At 40.2% G+C, this 19,428-nt stretch overlaps 1 protein-coding gene across 4 annotated transcripts in view; it reads left to right on the top strand.

The window, feature by feature from the left end:
- LOC147584121 (sperm-associated acrosin inhibitor-like) overlaps positions 1 to 19,428 on the top strand; it is a 117,021-nt gene that overhangs the window by 553 nt on the left and 97,040 nt on the right. Inside the window, exon 2 of one of the 4 annotated variants that reach the window (XM_086678833.1) lies at positions 16,107 to 17,006. The exons of 2 other annotated variants lie outside the window; for them this stretch is intronic. The gene's annotated coding sequence lies outside the window, so the exon portion shown is untranslated. The remainder of the gene's footprint in view (positions 1 to 16,106; positions 17,007 to 19,428) is intronic. One more of the 4 variants, XM_086678814.1, reaches the window with a different exon arrangement.

The raw sequence follows: 19,428 nt of genomic DNA, 5'->3' as shown, positions 1-19,428 counted from the left end.
TTGGCATCACAGGTTTCAGCTTGTCTTGGCAGACACAGTTCTTGCTGGGTGCCATTCCATGTGTTAAAACCGTGTGTCCTGATTTAGGGCTCTGGGAAGAAAAAAACAAAACCTCGTTCTATTTGTACACTGTTCATCTTAATCCCGGCTTTCGTATTGCATTCTTCCTGTAAGTGAAAGTAGTCGCTTCCGTCAGTTTCTTTCGTATTTGAACTGAAACACTAACACAAACCGTGGCCTTTTCGGTGTTCTGGATTGTCTAGAAAAACAAATAGGAATCCTATATGGAAGTGCCTAGCACTGAGCCCGGCATAGATACAAGGGATCCAATAAGGTTTACTTCAGTGCAAATGGGATGACTATTTGAATATATTCCTTCGTTTGGTTAGCATTCTTCCTGTGGCAAAAAGTACCATGGTGGGACTAGAAATACAAATAAGATTATGTTTCCTACTTCAAATTTAGAAAGGAGACAAAAGTATAACTACATAAATGCTAAATAGAGATGTTTGTTGAGTGCTATGAGTGCCTGCTGTGTATAATTAGACATCAAAACTAGTTTAGTGGGGCGCCTGGGTCGCTCAGTCGGTTGAGCGACCGACTTCTGCTCAGGTCATGATCTCGCAGTTCGTGAGTTCGAGCCCCGCGTCAGGCTGTGTGCTGACCGCTCAGAGCCCGGAGCCTGCTTCTGATTCTGTGTCTCCCTCTCTCTCTGCCCCTTCCCCGCTCATGCTCTGTCTCTCTCTGTCTTCCAAAAATGAATAAACGTTAAAAAAAATTTTTTTTTAAAAACTAGTTTAGTTTTAACATGTGAAGGTAGAACATATGCATCCCTTCAGCTCCAAGATTTTTCTCTTCCTTAGTGATACGGGTTTTTATTAGAGTCCTGAGCTAGTGTGCCCTGCTCTCCTACAGTGGCATTTTCAGAGGTGCTCTGACCTCTACAGGGAAATCTGCCCTACACTCAATGGCCCTAAACCACTGAAGGGTTTTTCTTTCTTAATTAAATTTCTAAATGCCTCTACTTCTCATAGTCTCGTAGGTTCTAGCACCAACCTCTCTTCTCCCTTGAAATTTCTTAGGCCCTTAGACAAGGGCCTAGCATTTGTTAGAAGGTTTAACACTTAACAGGACAAGCCCTGGTTGGGGAGAGGGGACAGGGTTTGTTCAGGGCCACTTCTTATGGCTATGGAGCCTGTGTAACACACAACAGCAGGAGGGTACCATGCACATCGGGGTCATCCACATTACCCTTGGAGTTGAGTAATGTGGTAGAACTCAGCTACGAATTTAAACAGGATTTTTTGAGAAGCATATCCTTTTTTACAGCTGTTTCAACTGAGAATCTGTGTATTCAGTGGTCAGAATGCAGGCTTTACAATTTTAGAAGTTTAGAAAGATCTCGTTCAAGTGTGAGTTCCTCTGCTTACTGGCACAGAGACTATGAGCCAGCGTTTCAGCTCTCAGCTTCAGGTTTCTCCAGTAGAAATGGACATCGTTATAGTACCTACATAACAAAAACACTGCAGAATTTAGTGGTTTAACACAACTTGTTATGATCTGTCATGATTCTGTGGATTGACTGGGCTTGGTTGGACAGTTCTAGCTTGGGGCCTCTTACACGCTTGCAGTCAGATGTTAACTGAAATTGCAGTTAGCTTCAGGCTCAAATGAATGTCACGTTATTGGCAATTCAGGCCAGAAGCCATGTAGGGACTTGCCTAGAACTCTGCATCAGAGGGCCTGCACATGGTCTCTTTCTCTAGTTTGGGTTTCTCACAGCAAAGCCATTGTGCCCTGATAGGGAGCTCTCAGAGACAGAAAATGCAGAGAGTGAGCTGTTCTAAGCAGCTAGATCCCAGATCTAGCCTTGGGTCCCAGACTTCTGTCACAGTCTATTGGTCAAGAAGACACTAAGCCAGCCTAAATTCAAGGGAAGAAAAATAAGACTCTACCTCTTTTTTATTTTTTATTTTTTTTTAACGTTTATTTATTTTTGAGACAGAGAGAGACAGAGCATGAACGGGGGAGGCGCAGAGAGAGAGGGAGACACAGAATCGGAAGCAGGCTCCAGGCTCTGAGCCATCAGCCCAGAGCCCGATGACGCAGGGCTCGAACTCACAGACCGAGAGATGATGACCTGAGCTGAAGTCGGCTGCTTAACCGACTGAGCCACCCAGGTGCCCTGAGACTCTACCTCTTAATTGAAGGAGTGGCAAAGAATTTGTGGCCATCTTTAATTTACCACACCACCTCATTTGTTTATTTTTAATTTGGGGAGGGGAACATATGTAGATTTTATTAGCACAAGTATCAGAAAGGAAGTCTGGTAGACCCAGCAATACAGGTATTTGAGTCTATACATGAATGATTCTTTACATGTTTTTTTTAATGTTTATTTATTTAGTTTGAGAGAAAGAGAGAGAGAATGCACACATGCATGAGCAGGGGAGGGGCAGAGAGAGAGGAAGAGAGAGAGAATCCCAAGCAGGCTCCACACTGAGCATGGAACTGATGTGGGGCTTGATCTCACGACCACAAGATCAAGACCTGAGCTGATATCAAGAGCCAGATGCTTAACTGACTGAGCCACCCAGGTGCCCCTACATGTTTTTTTTTTTTTTTTTGAATTGTATAAAAATACATGCAACATAAAATTTACCATTTTAACCACTTTTAAGTGTAGAGTCCAGTGGCATTAAGAATATTTACGTTTTTGGGGTGCCTGTTGGCTCAGTTGGTTAACTGTCCGACTTTTGGCTTCGGCTCAGGTCGTGATCTCACAGTTTCATGAGTTCAAGCCCTACCTTGGGCTCTGCACTGATGGCGCAGAGCCTGCTTGGGATTCTCTCTCTCCCCTCTCTCTCTACCCCTACCCCTACCCCAATTGCTCCCTCACTCTCAAAAATAAATAAACTTTGGAGCGCCTGGGTAGCTCAGTCAGTTAAGCGTCTGACTTCAGCTCAGGTCACGATCTCACGGTCCGTGAGTTCGAGCCCCGCGTCGGGCTCTGGGCTGATGGCTCAGAGCTTGGAGCCTGCTTCCAATTCTGTGTCTCCCTCTCTCTCTGCCCCTCCCCCATTCGTGCTCTGTCTCTCTCAGTCTCAAAAATAAATAAACATTAAAATAAATGAATGAATAAATAAACTTAAGAAAAAAAGAATATATTCACATTTTTGTGCAACTCTTACTGTCATCCACCTCCAGAACTTCTCTCATCTTCCCAAATTGAAGCTCTATACCCACTAAACAACTTCCTGCACCCCCCCCCCCTCCACCAGCCCACCATTCCACTTCTTGTCTCTAGATACCTAATATAAGTGGAATCACGTAATATTTGTCCTTTTGTGTCTGGTTACTTTCACTTAGCGTAATGTCTTCAAGGTTCACCTATGATGTGGTATGTATCAGAATTTCTTTTTTAAGGTTGAATAACATTCCATAGTATGTATATACCGCATTTTGTTTGTCCATTCATCCATTGATGGGCATTTGGGTTGTTTCTCCCTCCCGTCTATTGTGAATAATGCTTCAGTAAACGTAAGTAAGCAAGTATCTCTTCTAGATCATATGGCAGTTTTATTTTTAGTTTTTCCATAGTGGCCGCACCATCTTACATTCTCACCAGCAGTGCACGAGGGTTCCGTTTCTCCATATCTTTGCCCTCGTTTGTGTTTTTGTGAGGTAACATTTGTAATCCACTTAGAACAGTACCTGGCATGCAGCAAAAACTCCACAAAACTTACCTGGTATTATTTGATTGTCCAGAGGCCTCTTTTCCTTCTCAGGTATAGTTGAAGTTGCAAGTGCTGAACCTTAGCATGTAATATTTCTGAAGTTCACTTTCAAAGCATTTTACGCTTTCCCAAGTTAATAAGTAAAGCCTATGAAAGGATGTTATGTTTCACATAGGTATGTGCATAGAGAATTGCAATTTCAAACCAAACACAAGGTGGTAGATTAGGCAAAACCAAACCAAACCAGAACAAAACAAAACAAACCACGAGAGAAAGAATGAGAAGGAAGGAAGGAAGGAAAAGAGGGAGGAGGAAAAACCTGCATGGGAAGCTTTTGTAAGCATGAGCTCTGAGTTAAGCATTAAGCAATAAAGCCTTTGCTTTTTATTTTTAATTTGGGCCAAACTGCACCAGATCAAAGTTATGTCACAGGAAAGTGTAAAGATTAAGGTCAAAACTTGGGAAACTCAACAAGCCTTCTTCTTACAATGACTCGTGTTGTGTTTTCCCTGTAACTACATCCAGTGCAGATCTTTTAGCCTGATCTCTAGATATGAGAGTAAAGAAGTTCCTCTTCAGAAAAGTGTTTGAAATGTCAAAAACTATTTACGATCAGCCAACATTTACTAAAGACTGCATGGGACCTGGGAATAAGACATCAGGGCCGCAGAGAGGACCAGGAAACAGTCTCTGCTCCTAGGCAGGCTGGGAGACATCATGTACAAAGAACAGTTCAGGAGAATGCCACGATGCCCAGCAGCACAGCAGGCACTGAGTGAGTCTAAGCATTTTGCAGCTACACTGGAAATGACTGCAAACACCTCGTTTGCACCCCCTATGGGCTTCTGTGTCACTACTTCTTAATTGTGTCTGATCATCCTGACTCTAGCCTCTCCCCTGCAAAGTCTTAATTTTATTGTGTTTGTTTTGGTTTAGGTTTTGGATTCTTTTAATCATAATGTCACTCTACCAATCATTTAAGTACATCATCACATTTAGTCCAGTGAACTCTGGGGCCTACGTATCACTTACTCCATTTTATAAGTAACACAACTCCGGTTCAGAGAAGTTAAGTATTTTGCTAAAGGTCACACAGCTAGGAAATTGCAAAGAATCATTGTGAAATTTGAGCTGACTTCAAAACCCATATCCTTAATTACTAAATTGTACAGTCATAATTTTTTCTCCAAGTGGCAATCTGATTGATCTTCCTAAAGTATCCTGTGGATTATGTCAATGGCTTCTTTGTGATTGAATTTGAGTATGCATATGTAACTTGTTAATCAGACATCCAAGGCCCAGTACACATTGGTTGTAGTCTACCATTTCATTTTCGTTTCCCTTCACAGATAGTATGTCCCAGCTGCACACAGGACTCACTGTTTCCCCTTGCCTGTCCTGTGATTCTCCCCCTCATCTTAGCTGAATGAACAAGTTACCTCCCTATAGGCAGAAGGTGAATGTCATTCAGGATTACAAGGAAAGAAATGGAAAATGCCAGCGAGCTGGGCCCATCTAGGTGAACCCAATACTGGGACAGAAGTCAATGGTCCTTCGATTCAAAAGGTAACAGGGAGAGAACAGTTGTAGTTTTTAAAAGCTGATTGCATTTTGGTCCTGACATAGTTCATTCATTCATTCAGTATATATTTCCTGAGTGCTTGCTCTGGGGCCAGGCATTGGACGAGGAGCAAGGAAACAATTGTGATGACAAGTGGGTGTGTTTCACCCTTCCGTATGGTAAGGGAAGACAGACAAATAAGCATAGAGGTGAATCAGTTTCTCAAAAATAAACACATCAGGGGGTGCCTGGGTGGCTCAGTCGGTTAAGCAGCTGGCTCTTCATTTCAGCTCAACTGACCGCGTGGAGCCTGCTTAGGATTTTCTCTCTCCCTTCCTTTCTCTTTCTCTTTTTTCCTCTCTCTCTCAAAAATAAATCAATAAACTTAAAAAATTAAAAATAAAAAATAAACACATGGAGGGTGGGCACACGGTAAGTTTTGTTGAATGAAGGAATTCATGAATGCATGGATAAATCTAATATACTCAATTCTTCCTTTTAAGTGCTTCAATTGCTTGGCAAACAAAACCTTTCCAAATAAATGTTATAATTCTATCCAATTAAACATATAAATATGGCAAATAACAACTTACATAAACGTAAATATATATAGTTTTATATATATATAGTATATGTTAATATATAAATTAATAAACAAATTTATATAAACATCATAAATATGACAAATGACAACTTCTCAGAATGCTAATAATATTTACAGTCTTAATAAATTCTTACTCTTTCAACTTAAAATTCTAAGTTCAAATCAATACTCAATTAAAAACTTCAAATTGGAATAAGGTTCATCCATCACATTCTTTAATATGCTAGATTTTCTTAAAATATGACAAATAGTTTAAATGCCAATTATTTATAGACTGTCTTTTAACACAAAATAGTAATATAGATATAATTTTATCTTCATTTTTATGTTCACATTTCATCTTTTGGGGATTATCAGACACTTAATCACGTAAAAAAAATTGATTTCTCATATCTGGGGATTGTAATTGCATATTGATAGGACTGGGTCCCAGCATTCCTTGCTTCCCACCCCCAACCCTTTTCCTTTTGACTGTAAGGACACATGACATGGGAGGTAGCAGCCACTATCTCCTCACGTAGATAGAGTCTATGGGAGATGATGAAACCAGCGTGTAATTAAAGCCTAGCAGAGGGCATGGATGGACTCTTGGTATTGTTTAAGTCTGTGGCTATGCATGAATTAAGACTATCCTGGGGAGGGGTGGGGGCACCTGGGTGGCTCAGTCATTTAAGCATCAGATCTTGATTTTAGTTCAGGTCATGACCTCATAGTTTGTGGGATTGAGCCCCATGTCGGGCTCTGCACTGGGCATGGAGCTTGCTTAAGATTCTCTCTCTCTCTGTCTCTCTCTCTCTGTCTCAGGGCTCCTGGGTGTCTCAGTCTCTTAAGTGACTGACTTCAGCTCAGGTCATGATCTCATGGTTCATGGGTTCAAGCCCTGTGTTGGGCTCTGTAATAAAAAAGATTCTCTCCCTCTCTCCCTTTGCCCCTACCCTGCTCACTCTGTCTCTCAAAATAAAGAAAATATTTTTAAAAAGACCCACCCTGAATCCTCCTAATTGCATGAGCCCACACATTTCTTATTTAGCCTAAGCTAAGTTGCAGCTGGAGTTTTATCACTCTTAACCAAAAGAATCCTGATAAATTTTCTGATTGCTAGCCATTGTCCTCCTTTACTATCTTAAACCTTCACAAAACATTTGTTACCCCAAATCGTCTTGAAAGTCCTTGTGGAATGAAGGAAGGTGGGGAGGGTCTAACTTGCACCAAAGTGGTAGGGGATGAGACGTCAGTATCAGAAGGCAAAATGAGGGACTGATGGAGAACTCTGCAAAATTAGGGATACAGAGCAAGTAGGAAGAACATAAAGGTCCTAGGGTCCTCTTACCAGACCTCCCATGGTTTGTGGAATGGGAAGTCAAATCATTTTGTATGAGTATGAAAGCATGTTTTCCAGAAGGCTTAGGTCTCTAGGTGACATTTCCTTGCTTTCTACCAAGATGGTAAAGTGTTACTGTGATACAAAAATGCTAAATAGTTAATTGTAGTAAAGACAAAAAAAAAAAAAGTGCACTGAGTTTTGGACAGGACTGAGGACAACCTCAGACTCGGGAGAGAAAGATGGCATCCAGAAAGGATAGTGTCAACGCATCTGTTGTTTTTGCTTGACTCTCATTCATTTATCCTGGCGTTAGTACCTCAATATTCCCAACTTTGGGGCACAATTCTTTATCATCTTCTCGTCCATATAATGGGGCTGCATCACCCCTGGCTCCTGCCATGCCTTATAATTCGGTCCATTCCAATAAGAATTAAGCTTGCTTGTAGCCACAGCTTGTAGACTGAGTCACAAATCTTATTTCAACGAGTCAAACAAGACTTAAGTCTTTTATTAGAAGTTTTAGGGAAGGGAAACTCTGCTACTGAAACTGTAACTCTAGAACTGCCTTGAGTTGAGGTTGGGGTGGTGGTCAATGTTTATCTGAGAATGAAGACAACATCAAGGAAAGCACAGATGGGTCAAAAAAAAAATGGAGAGAAAAATTTCTGGCAACTTTTTTTTTCATGTTTCTGGCAACTTCTTCTGAGACTCTAATCTAGCAATGCCTGATTCAGAGATTCCTCTGGACTTTTCAGGTGCAGGAGCCATAGAAATTCCCCTCAACACACACCTTTTTTTTTTCTTTTTCTTTTTTTTTTTTTTTTTTTTTACATCAGTCACTTTGAGTTGGATTTTCTTTTGGGTGTTATTCTTCCAAAGGTGGATATATTACATGTGGTTTCCCCACTAGAGGGTGTAGCTCACTCACTGCACTAGGAGCAAGCCTTTTTTTTTTTTTTTTTTTTTTTTTTTTTAAAGAGAGGTAATGCTAGCAGGCTGGCCATCTAGTCAGAGGGACGTGGGGTGGCGCAAGGTCCCAACCACAGAGCTTACCTCTCTGACAGAATCCTTGTCTTAGAAGGACTGGGAGGGCAGTCAGATGACCAAGGCGTGGCTACAGGCATAGGAAATGGGATAGGACTAAGGTACCAGGTAAAGATTTCATGTCAAGGGCCATGAAGTTCCCTTAGTCTTAACAAGGAAAATAGGCTTTGGCTTCCATGCCAAATTTGATTGGCAAGGCATGCCCGGATTGTTATGTTGAGAAAGATTTTGAGGCCACATCAAGCTCAGCGGAGTGTACGGTCATTGATTACCAATTACTGGTGTGGGCGTGGAGAGAGGCAAGGCTGGATATGATGCTTTCCATCTATGGGTGAGATGTTTCTCAATAGGAGCACTAGTGGCATTTTGGATGGGTCAGTTCTTCACCACGAGGGACTCTCTAGTGCATTACAAAGTCTTAGCCCACTAAATGCTAGTAGTACCACTCCAGTCTTTGTGACAAACAAAAGTTGCCCACACATATTTTAAATGCCTGTTTGGAGAATAGTACTACTCTACTTAAAAATCATTAGGTTTGACCAAGAGAGACTTGACTTAGATTTACCTGAGAAATGAACTAGAGTTTCTTAAATTCCTTAAGACCAAGGGGGGGAAATGAGGTGTTTTGTTTTGTTTTGTTTTGTTTTGTTTTTAGATCGTGAGATCAGACTGACCTTGCCATCAGTAAGGGATAGTGATTGACAATGGAGATGGAAATGAAGAGTCTCCAGAAAAGGGAAGAAGATGCTTATGGTGGTAGGGAGTCAAGTAGAACCTGGCAGCTGGTGATTCACATGTCATTCTGGGTTGAGGAAAAGGTAGGGGGAGCCTGAGCTGTGGGGTCAGGAGTATTCTGTTAAACAGCAGTGTCATTTGGGGTACCGTCATCTCACCTTAGAGTACTCCATTGTGTTTTGGTGTCTCCTTGGTCAGTGTTGTCTTTATATGACTATTCTCAGAAAGATGTCTTCCACTCTCTACCTCTGAATCCACTGAACAATTATCAGCCACCTTAAATTATTTTTGGAACAAGGTATCATATGAGTCAAGGAGTGAACAAAAATAAATGAATAAAATATCCCCTATCCTTAAGAGTTCAAATATCACCTATTTTCATATTCTTCATGCTCCTCCCCATGCCTTGAAGGAGAAGTGAGAAGAGAATGTTTTGAGCAATAAGGAGTAATATTTTGCTACTTTCAAGTTTTGCATTTATCAATGCCCTCAGGCCAAAGACCACCAGGAACACTTGAGTTGAACATGTTGGGTTTAAGATTTGTTTCCCACATGAAAAGATGCTCAGCGTCACTCCTCATCAGGGAAATACAAATCAAAACCACACTGAGATATCACCTCACGCCAGTCAGAGTGGCTAAAATGAACAAATCAGGAGACTATAGATGCTGGCGAGGATGTGGAGAAACGGGAACCCTCTTGCACTCTTGGTGGGAATGCAAACTGGTGCAGCCACTCTGGAAAACAGTGTGGAGGTTCCTCAAAAAAATAAAAATAGATCTACCCTATGACCCAGCAATAGCACTGCTGGGAATTTACCCAAGGGATACAGGAGTGCTGATGCATAGGGGCACTTGTACCCCAATGTTTATAGCAGCACTTTCGACAATAGCCAAATTATGGAAAGAGCCTAAATGTCCATCAACTAATAAATGGATAAAGAAGTTGTGGTTTATATATACAATGGGATACTACTTGGCAATGAGAAAGAATGAAATATGGCCTTTTGTAGCAACGTGGATGGAACTGGAGAGTGTTATGCTAAGTGAAATAAGTCCTACAGAGAAAGACAGATACTGTATGTTTTCACTCTTATGTGGATCCTAAGAAACTTAACAGAAGACCACGGGGGAGGGGAAGGGGGAAAAAAAAGTTACAGAGAGGGAAGGAGGCAAACCATAAGAGATTCTTAAAAACTGAGAACAAACTGAGGGTTGATGGGGGATGGGAGGGAGGGGAAAGTGGGTGATGGGCATTGAGGAGGGCACCTGTTGGGATGAGCACTGGGTGTTGTATGGAAACCAATTTTCCAATAAATTTCATACTAAAAAAATTCTCAATAAAAAAAAAATAATAAGATTTGTTTTCAAGAATGAGAATGCACATGGGAAGCCACAGAGAAGCTCAATAAAAGGATATTAGAAAGGATTTATTATAGGATTTAGGATTTTAAATTAATTTGGGGAAATTTTAAGGAAAACTGGCTTTACTCTAAATTGAATGCCTTCAGGAGTGGTGTCATTCTGCACTTTGGTGTCTTTAAAAGTCTTATTTTGAAAGAGGGAAGAATAGACAAAGGCTAAAGTTGTACTTGGTAGAGAGTCAGCAGTCACTTATACTAGTCCAGGTAGAGGACGTCTGGTATTCTGTAGTTTGCATAATGTTCACGTTTTGCCTGTGTTCAGATGTGATCATGGAGTGGTACTGCCTTTGTCTTGATTCATCATGGTTGCAGAGTGGCTGTGCCAGGTGTTAACATTCTGTGAAATTGTTGATGTTAAATAACATCGAGGCCCAGTGGTGAGTAGGAGTCTAAATAACCTGCAGGAATGCCCAGGTTGGCTCCTAGAAGTCACGGGCTTGTACTTTTCCTCACATTGTCGTATTTTTTTTTTCTTTTTTAAATTTTATTTTTAATTTTTTATTTTTCAAAATTTACATCCAAATTAGTTAGCATATAGTGCAACAATGATTTCAGGAGTAGATTCCTTAGTGCCCCTTTTTCATTTAGCCCATCCCCCCTCCCACACCCCTCCAGTAATGCTGTTTGTTCTCCATATTTATGAGTCTCTTATGTTTTATCCCCCTCCCTGTTTTTATATTATTTTCGTTTCCCTTCCCTTTATGTTCATCTGTTTTGTCTCTTAAAGTCCTCATATGAGTGAAGTCATATGATTTTGGTCTTTCTCTGACTAATTTCACTTAGCATCATACCCTCCAGTTCCATCCACATAGTTGCAAATGGCAAGATTTCATTCTTTTTGATTGCCGAGTAATACTCCATTGTATACATATACCACATCTTCTTTATCCATTCATCCATCGATGGACATATGGGCTCTTTCTATACTTTGGTTATTGTGGATAGTGCTGCCATAAACATGGGGGTGCACATGTCCCTTTAAAAGAGCACACCTGTATCCCATGGATAAATGCCTAGTAGTGCAATTGCTGGGTCGTAGGGTAGTTCTATTTTTAGTTTTTTGAGAAACCTCCATACTGTTTTCCAGAGTGGCTGCACCAGCTTGCATTGCCACCAACAATGCAAAAGAGATCCTTTCTCTGCATCCTCGCTGACATCTGTTGTTGCCTGAGTTGTTAATGTTAGCCATTCTGACAGGTGTAAAGTGGTATCTCATTGTGGTTATGATTTGTATTTCCCTGATGATGAGTGAAGTTGAGCATTTTTTCATGTGTCAGTTGGCCATCTGGATGTCTTCTTTAGAGAAGTGTCTATTCATGTCTTTTGCCCATTTCTTCACTGGATTATTTGTTTTTTGGGTGTTGAGTTTGATAAGTTCTTCATAGATTTTTGGATACTAACCCTTTATCTGATATGTCATTTGCAAATATCTTCTCCCATTCTGTCGGTTGCCTTTTAGTTTTGCTGATTGTTTCCTTCGCTGTGCAGAAGATTTTTATTTTGATGAGGTCCCAGTAGTTCATTTTTGCTTTTGTTTCCCTTGCCTCCAGAGACGTGTTGACTAAGAAATTGCTGCAGCCAACATCAAAGAGGTTTTTGCCTGCTTTCTCCTCGAGGATTTTGATGGCTTCCTGTCTTACATTGAGGTCTTTCATCCATTTTGAGTTTATTTTTGTGTATCATATAAGAAAGTGGTCCAGGTTCATTCTTCTGCATGTCACTGTCCAGTTTTCCCAGCACCACTTGCTGAAGAGACTGTCTTTATTCCTTTGGATGTTCTTTCCTGCTTTGTCAAAGATTAGTTCGCCATACGTTTGTGGGTCCATTTCTGGGTTCTCTATTGTGTTCCATTGAGCTGAGTGTTCTTGTGCCAGTACCATACTGTCTTGATGATTACAGCTTTGTAGTATAGCTTGAAGTCCAGGATCATGATGCCTCCTGCTTTGGTTTTCTTTTTCAAGATCACTTTGGCTATTCAGGGTCTTTTCTGGTTCCATACAATTTTAGGATTATTTGTTCTAGCTCTGTGAAGAATGCTGGTGTTATTTTGATAGGGTTGCGTTGAATATGTAGATTGCTTTGGTTAGTGTCGACATTTTAACAATATTTGTTCTTCCTATCCAGGAGCATGGAATCTTTTTCCATTTTTTTGTGTCTTCTTCAATTTCTTTCATAAGCTTTCTATAGTTTTCAGTGTATAGATTTTTCACCTCTTTGGTTAGATTTGTTCCTAGGTATTTTATGGGTTTTGGTGCAACTGTAAATGGGATTGATTCCATGATTTCTCTTTCTGTCGCTTCATTGTTGGTGTATAGAAATGCAACCGATTTCTGTGTGTTGATTTTATATTCTGCAACTTTGCTGAATTCATGAATCAATTCTAGCAGTTTTTTGGTGGAATCTTCTGGGTTTTCCATATAGAGTATTGTGTCATCTGCGAAGAATGTAAGTTTGACCTCCGATTTGGATGGCCAATTTGGATGCATTTTATTTTTTGTGTTGTCTGATTGCTGAGGCTAAGACTTCCAATACTATGTTGAATAACAGTGGTGAGAGTGGACATCCTGTCTTGTTCCTGACCTTAGGGGGAAAGCTCTCAGTTTTTCCCCATTGAGGATGATATTAGTGTTGGGTCATTCATATATGGCTTATATGCTCCTTCTATCCCTACTTTCTTGAGGGTTTTTATCAAGAAAGGATGCTATATTTTGTCAAATGCTTTCTCTGCACCTATTGAGAGGATCATATGGTTCTTGTCCTTTCTTTTATTGATGTGATAAATCATGTTAATTGTTTTGTGGATAATGAACCAGAATAATAATATTCTCTTATTATTGTTTTTATTTCTTTTATTGTGATCTCTCCCCTTTCATTTTTGATTTTATTTATTTGGGTTGTTTCCTTTTTCTTTTTGATCCAACTGGCTAGTGGTTTATCAATTTTGTTAATTCTTTCAAAGAACCAGCTTGTGGTTCTTTGATCCACAAAGGTTCTTTGATCTGTTCTGTTTTGTTTTTTTTTTTGTTTTGTTTTGTTTTGTTTTGTTTTGTTTTGGTTTTGATAGCATTAATTTATGCTGTAATCTTTATTAGTTTCTGTCTTTTCTGCTGGTTTTGGGTTTTATTTGCTGTTTTTTTTTTTTTTTCCAGCTCCGTAAGGCGTAAGTTTAGGTTGTGTATCTGAGTCCTTTCTTTCTTCTTTAGGAAGGCCTGGATTGCTATATACTTTCCTCTTATGACTGCCTTGCTGCGTCCCAGAGGTTTTGGGTTGTGGTGTTATCATTTTCATTGGCTTCCATATACTTTTTAATTTCCTCTTTAACTTCTTGGTTAGCCCATTCGTTCTTTAGTAGGATGTTCTTCAGTCTCCAAGTATTTGTTACCTTTCCAAATTTTTTCTTGTGGTTGATTTTGAGTTTCATAGCGTTGTGGTCTGAAAATATGCACAGTATGATCTCGATTTTTTTGTACTTACTTAGGGCTGATTTGTGTCCCAGTATATGGTCTATTCTGGAGAATGTTCCATGTGCACTGGAGAAGAATGTATATTCTGCTGCTTTAGGATGAAATATTCTGAATATATCTGTGGAGTCCATCTGGTCCAGTGTGTCATTCAAAGCCATTGTTTCCTTGCTGATTTTTTGATTAGATGATCTGTCCATTGCTGTGAGTAGGGTGTTGAAGTCTCCTACTATTATGGTATTACTATCAATGAGTTTCTTTATGTTTGTGATTAATTGATATATATATTTGGGTGCTTTCACATTTGGCGCATAAATGTTTACAATTGTTAGGTCTTCTTGGTGGATAGACCCCTTGATTATGATATAATGCCCTCTGCATCTCTTGATACAGTCTTTATTTTAAAGTCTAGATTGTCTGATATAAGTATGGCTACTCCGGCTTTCTTTTGTTGACCATTAACATGATAGATGGTTCTCTATCCCCTTATTTTCAATCTGAAAGTGTCATTAGGTCTAAAGTGGGTCTCTTGTAAACAGCATATAGATGGATCTTGTTTTCTTATCCATTCTGTTACCCTCTGTCTCTTGATTGGAGCATTGAGTCCATTGACATTTAGAGTGAGAACTAAAAGGTATGAATTTATTGCCATTATCATGCTTGTAGAGTTGGAGTTTCTGGTGGTGTTCTCTGGTCCTTTCTAATGTTTGTTGCTTTTGGTATTTATTTATTTACATATATATGTACATAAATGTATATAATTTTTTTTTCATCTTTTCTCCCCTCAGAGAGTCCCCCTTAAAATTTCTTGCAGGGCTGGTTTAGTGGTCACAAACTCCTTTAATTTTTGTTTGTCTGGGAAACTTTTTCTCTCTCCTTCTATTTTGAATGACAGCCTTGGGGGATAAAGAATTCTTGGCTGCATATTTTTCTGATTCAACACATTGAATATATCCTGCCACTCCTTTCTGGCCTGCCAAGTTTCTGGGGATAGGTCTGCTGCAAACCTGATCTGTCTTCCCTTGTAGGTTAGGGACTTTTCTTCCCTTGCTGCTTTCATGATTCTCTCCTTGCCTGAGTATTTTGTGAATTTGACTATGATATGCCTTGTTGATGGTTGGCTTTTGTTGAATCTAATGGGGGTCCTCTGTGCTTCCTGGATTTTGATGTCTGTGTCTTTCCCCACGTTAGGAAAGTTTTCCCCTGTGATTTGCTCACATACCCCTTCTACCCCTATTTCTCTCTCTTCCTCTTCTGGGACCTCTATGATTCTGATGTTGTTCCTTTTTAACAAGTCACTGATTTCTCTAGTTCTTAAATCATGCTGTTTTACCTTGATCTCCCTCTTTTTTTCTGCTTCATTATTCTTCATAAGTTTGTCTTCTATATCACTGATTCTCTGTTCTGCCTCATCCGTCCTTGCTGCTGTGGCATCCATCCATGATTGCAACTCAGTTATAGCATTTTTTTATTTCATCCTGACTAGTTTTTACTTCTTTTATCTCCACAGAAAGGGATTCTAATCTATTTTCGACTCCAGCTAGTATTATTGTGATTCTAAATTCTGGTTCAGACATCTTGCTTGTATCCGTGTTGGTTAAATCCCTGGCTGTCGTTTCTTCGTGCTCTTTCTTTTGGGGTGAATTCCTTTGTTTTGTCATTTTGATGGGATAAAAGGAATTAACGAGGTAGAAAAATTAAAATTAAAAAAATATTAAAATTAAAAAATTAAAAACACACACACACAAATCGAATAAATGATACTAGATCCTAGATGTGTTTTGGTCTGGGTGTTGAAAGTGGTTTGATAGATTAGAGAAAAAAGTTGGGGGGGGGGGAGAAAATCATTTGAGAATTTGAAAAAATGAATACACTGAAGTAAACTAAAATGAAATGATGGGAGTAAAATAGAATTTGAAAAAAATTACACAAAAATAAAGAGTATAGTGGAAAAAATTTTAAGAAAAATATTTTTAATAAAAATTAAAAATAAAAATGAATATTTTCCCTTTCTGTATTCAAGAAAAAGAAATGAAACAAAAAACAAATCGTTTGAAATTTTGGAAAAGTGAATACACTGAAGTAGACTACAAATGATGGAAGTAAAATAGAACTTGAAAAAATTTACATAAAAGTAAAAAATATAGCAAAACAATTAAAAATATTTTTAATAAAAATTGAAAATAAAAGTGAATTTTTTCTCTTTCTGTATTCAAGGAAAAGAAGTGAAAAAAAGAAAGAAAGAAAGAAAGAAAATTGAATAGATGGACCTGCTAACAGATTGAAATAGGACTGAAATTACTTTGTTTTCCCCTAGATGTCAGACTATGAAGCACTTTATAGTCCATAAACTAAGCAGACAGTGATACTTGTTCTTGAAGGGCAAGGTTGGCCCAGTTCGGCGGGGCTCAGTGTAATTGCTCCTTTCACCACTAGATGGCGCTGCTAGCCTACTGGGGTGGAACGTTGTGATGCTCGTAGGTGTGTATGCGCGTGCGCGGGAGCAGTGAAAATGGCCTGTCTCTACTATCGGAACTCTGTTCTTCCCATCAGCAATCACGCACCCATCCTCTGTCTTCAGCTTTCATCCACTCCCCGCTTTTTCACTGTCCGTGACCAAGCCCCAGGCAGTACCTCTCTCCTGAGTTTTGTCTCAGATGCGGCTGTTTTCCCTGGCCCCTTACTTCCAAAGGACTGCGGCTTTGACCCATTCCGCCCCTCTGCAAGCGGGTCTCACGGAACGATGGCCAATGAGCAATGGCTGAATGTCGGCTGCACCCAGGAACGCTTGCTGGACCCTGCTGCTGCCGGTGCCCCGAGACTGTGGCCAGGTGCCTGCCTGGCCCAGAAAAAGTTCGCGAGATAGTGTAGCAGCAGCATTTCAGGGATTATGGAAAAATCACAACACACATCTGGCACCAGGCTTCACCCTTAATGACATTGTTCCAGCACCAGCAAATGTGGCCCTTCTCTGGGGTCTGCTGGGACCAGGTGGCTTCAACAGTCTCCACCAAATGTCCTTCCAGCAGTGGAACTGCTTTTTCCCGTGTGGTCCAAGAACCTCCTGGACCCCACTCTGTTCCTGGGGGTTCACCTTTCCCACCAGAGCACCGCCAGGTATGTAGCTGCAGAGTTGCAGCCTTTGCGCTCCCCTTGTTTACAGTCTCAATGGAGTTTAACCCTCTCCTTTCTCCTTTCTCCCTTTTTAGTTTAGTCCCTGGGGCTGTTTCCAATTTTCCACTTTCTCTCCAGCTTCTTTTGGGGAGGGGTGCTTTTCTCATATTCTCCCCACCCACCCCCTGTCTCTGTCTTCTCTCCGCCCGCAAAAGCGGCTCCCTTCCCGCAGCTTCTCGCTCCCCAAGTTCACCTCTGTATGCCGCGTACCTGCTGAATTCTGTGGTTTAGGTTGTGTAGATTGTTGTGTTAATCCTCCAATCAGTTTTCGAGGTGTGCAGGATGGTTTAGTGTTGGTCTGGCTGTATTTCATGGACTCGAGACACACAAAAAACTTTCATGCTGTTCCCCCATCTTGGCTCCACCCCCACATTGTCATATTTTTAAATAATCATTCATTTTCTTGCTCCCTTGCTGGACTGCAAACTGCACGAAGACATGGACCTGTTTTGATTACCACTGAGGTCCCAGAATTTAACCAAATCTCTCACTCTCATAAGTACTTAAAGAATATTTATTGAATAAATGAATGAATTGTCCAATTAGCATAACAGACTGTGAGTGGCTCAAAGTCAGGGGTCACTTTCAACTCAGCTCTGTATTTCTAGAAACAAACACAATTCTGGCACATCTCATTAAATATATCTTGAGTTACAGAGGGGCTTTCCATAGCATAAGATTTATTGATTTTTTTAAAAATAAAGTGATGTAATGAATTCCACTTTTTGAAAGAAAGACGATGTTTAATTCAAATGGGTTCAGTCCTGACGAATGAAGGAAAATCAGGTCTTATTCTGAGATTTTTTAGTCGTTCTGCATTTTCCACTGTATTGAATTGTCAAAGTGTGTTTCAAAGCTCTAAGAGAAATTGATATAAACGTTTAGAGACTATTTGTATTCAATATAACCTTCTCTTCTAATCTAGCTGTATTTTAGTAAGGATTTTAAGGGAAGGGAGGCCTTGATTTGTAAACCCCTGATTTAAACAGCACACAGCTATAAAGGTATGCTCTACCCTCACTCTTCCTTCACCCTGGTGACTCTTCTACTCTGAAATCATGGGGAAAAATTATTAGAGCTTTTAGCAAATGAGTGAACCTGTATATTAAGAAGTATAGGGAGGGACAAAAATGATTCCCTGAGGTACCCTGAGGAACTTTGTTCACTTTTCTGAACCAGAATTACCATAATCTGCCACGATTATGGGTACCTACTGAGAAAACTCTTCGAGGCTCACTGTGAACGTTCTCTATGAACTGCAGGCAGAAAGGATTTTTATTGGTGGGGGCAAAGGACATAGTGGTCAAGAGCAAGATTAATGCAGCAATGTGGAAAACAGAAGATATTTGTCGTCTTCAGCAGAAATACTGTAAGAAACGACAGCAAGCCAATGACGACAGTTCGTGCTAAATTATAGTCAGTAGGCGGGGCACCTGGGTGGCGCAGTCGGTTAAGCGTCCGACTTCAGCCAGGTCACGATCTCGCGGTCCGTGAGTTCGAGCCCCGCGTCAGGCTCTGGGCTGATGGCTCAGAACCTGGAGCCTGTTTCCGATTCTGTGTCTCCCTCTCTCTCTGCCCCTCCCCCGTTCATGCTCTGTCTCTCTCTGTCCCAAAAATAAATAAACGTTGAAAAAAAAATTAAAATAAATAAATAAATAAATAAATAAATTATAGTCAGTAGGCTTTTGCTATTGTATTTTTCATGAAAAAGTGGACCATTTTTTAAAAAAAATTAATAGCCACAGAGGAGCTACTGGGAAATAATAAAAACATTAATGTTTTGCAAATACTTACTAATTCACATTAGGCAACAATTAACTTTGGAGTCTTTTCTTTTTATATGCAAAAAAGGGAATAATCAATCGCATCCCTTCCTACCACACAGTTTTGGTGTGGGTCTCATAGGTGCCCTGTTTGGGAAAGTACTTTCTAAGCTGTGGCAGGCTTTATATTCTATTTCTGCACCTAGCACAGTATCTTGAACTTACTAGATGCCTGTTAAATATTCATGGGACAAATGGATAAATATGAGAAATTGTTCTGAAAAATCCTAAAACTCTACCCAAATAGAGATTCTAATCATGAGATAAGATAATGCGAAGTTTAGGGGCACCTGGGTGGCTCAGTCGGTTAAGCGTCTGACTTCAGCTCAGGTCATGATCTTGCAGGAGTCCGAGCCCTGCATCAGGCTCTGTGCTGACAGCCTGGAGCCTGCTCCTGATTCTGTGTCTCCCTATCCCTCTGCTCCTCCCCGGTTCATGTTGTGTCTCTCTCTCTGTCTCTCTCTCTCTCTCTCTCTCTCTCTCTCTCTCTCTCTCTCTCTCAAAACTAAATAAACATTAAAAAAAATTTTTTTAAAGATAAT

Source organism: Puma concolor, chromosome A1 (genome assembly GCF_028749965.1).
Source record: "Puma concolor isolate L17-30 chromosome A1, mPumCon1.1.hap2, whole genome shotgun sequence".
Classification (NCBI taxonomy): Eukaryota; Metazoa; Chordata; class Mammalia; order Carnivora; family Felidae; genus Puma; species Puma concolor.
This window is presented reverse-complemented; position numbering and strand designations above follow the sequence as displayed.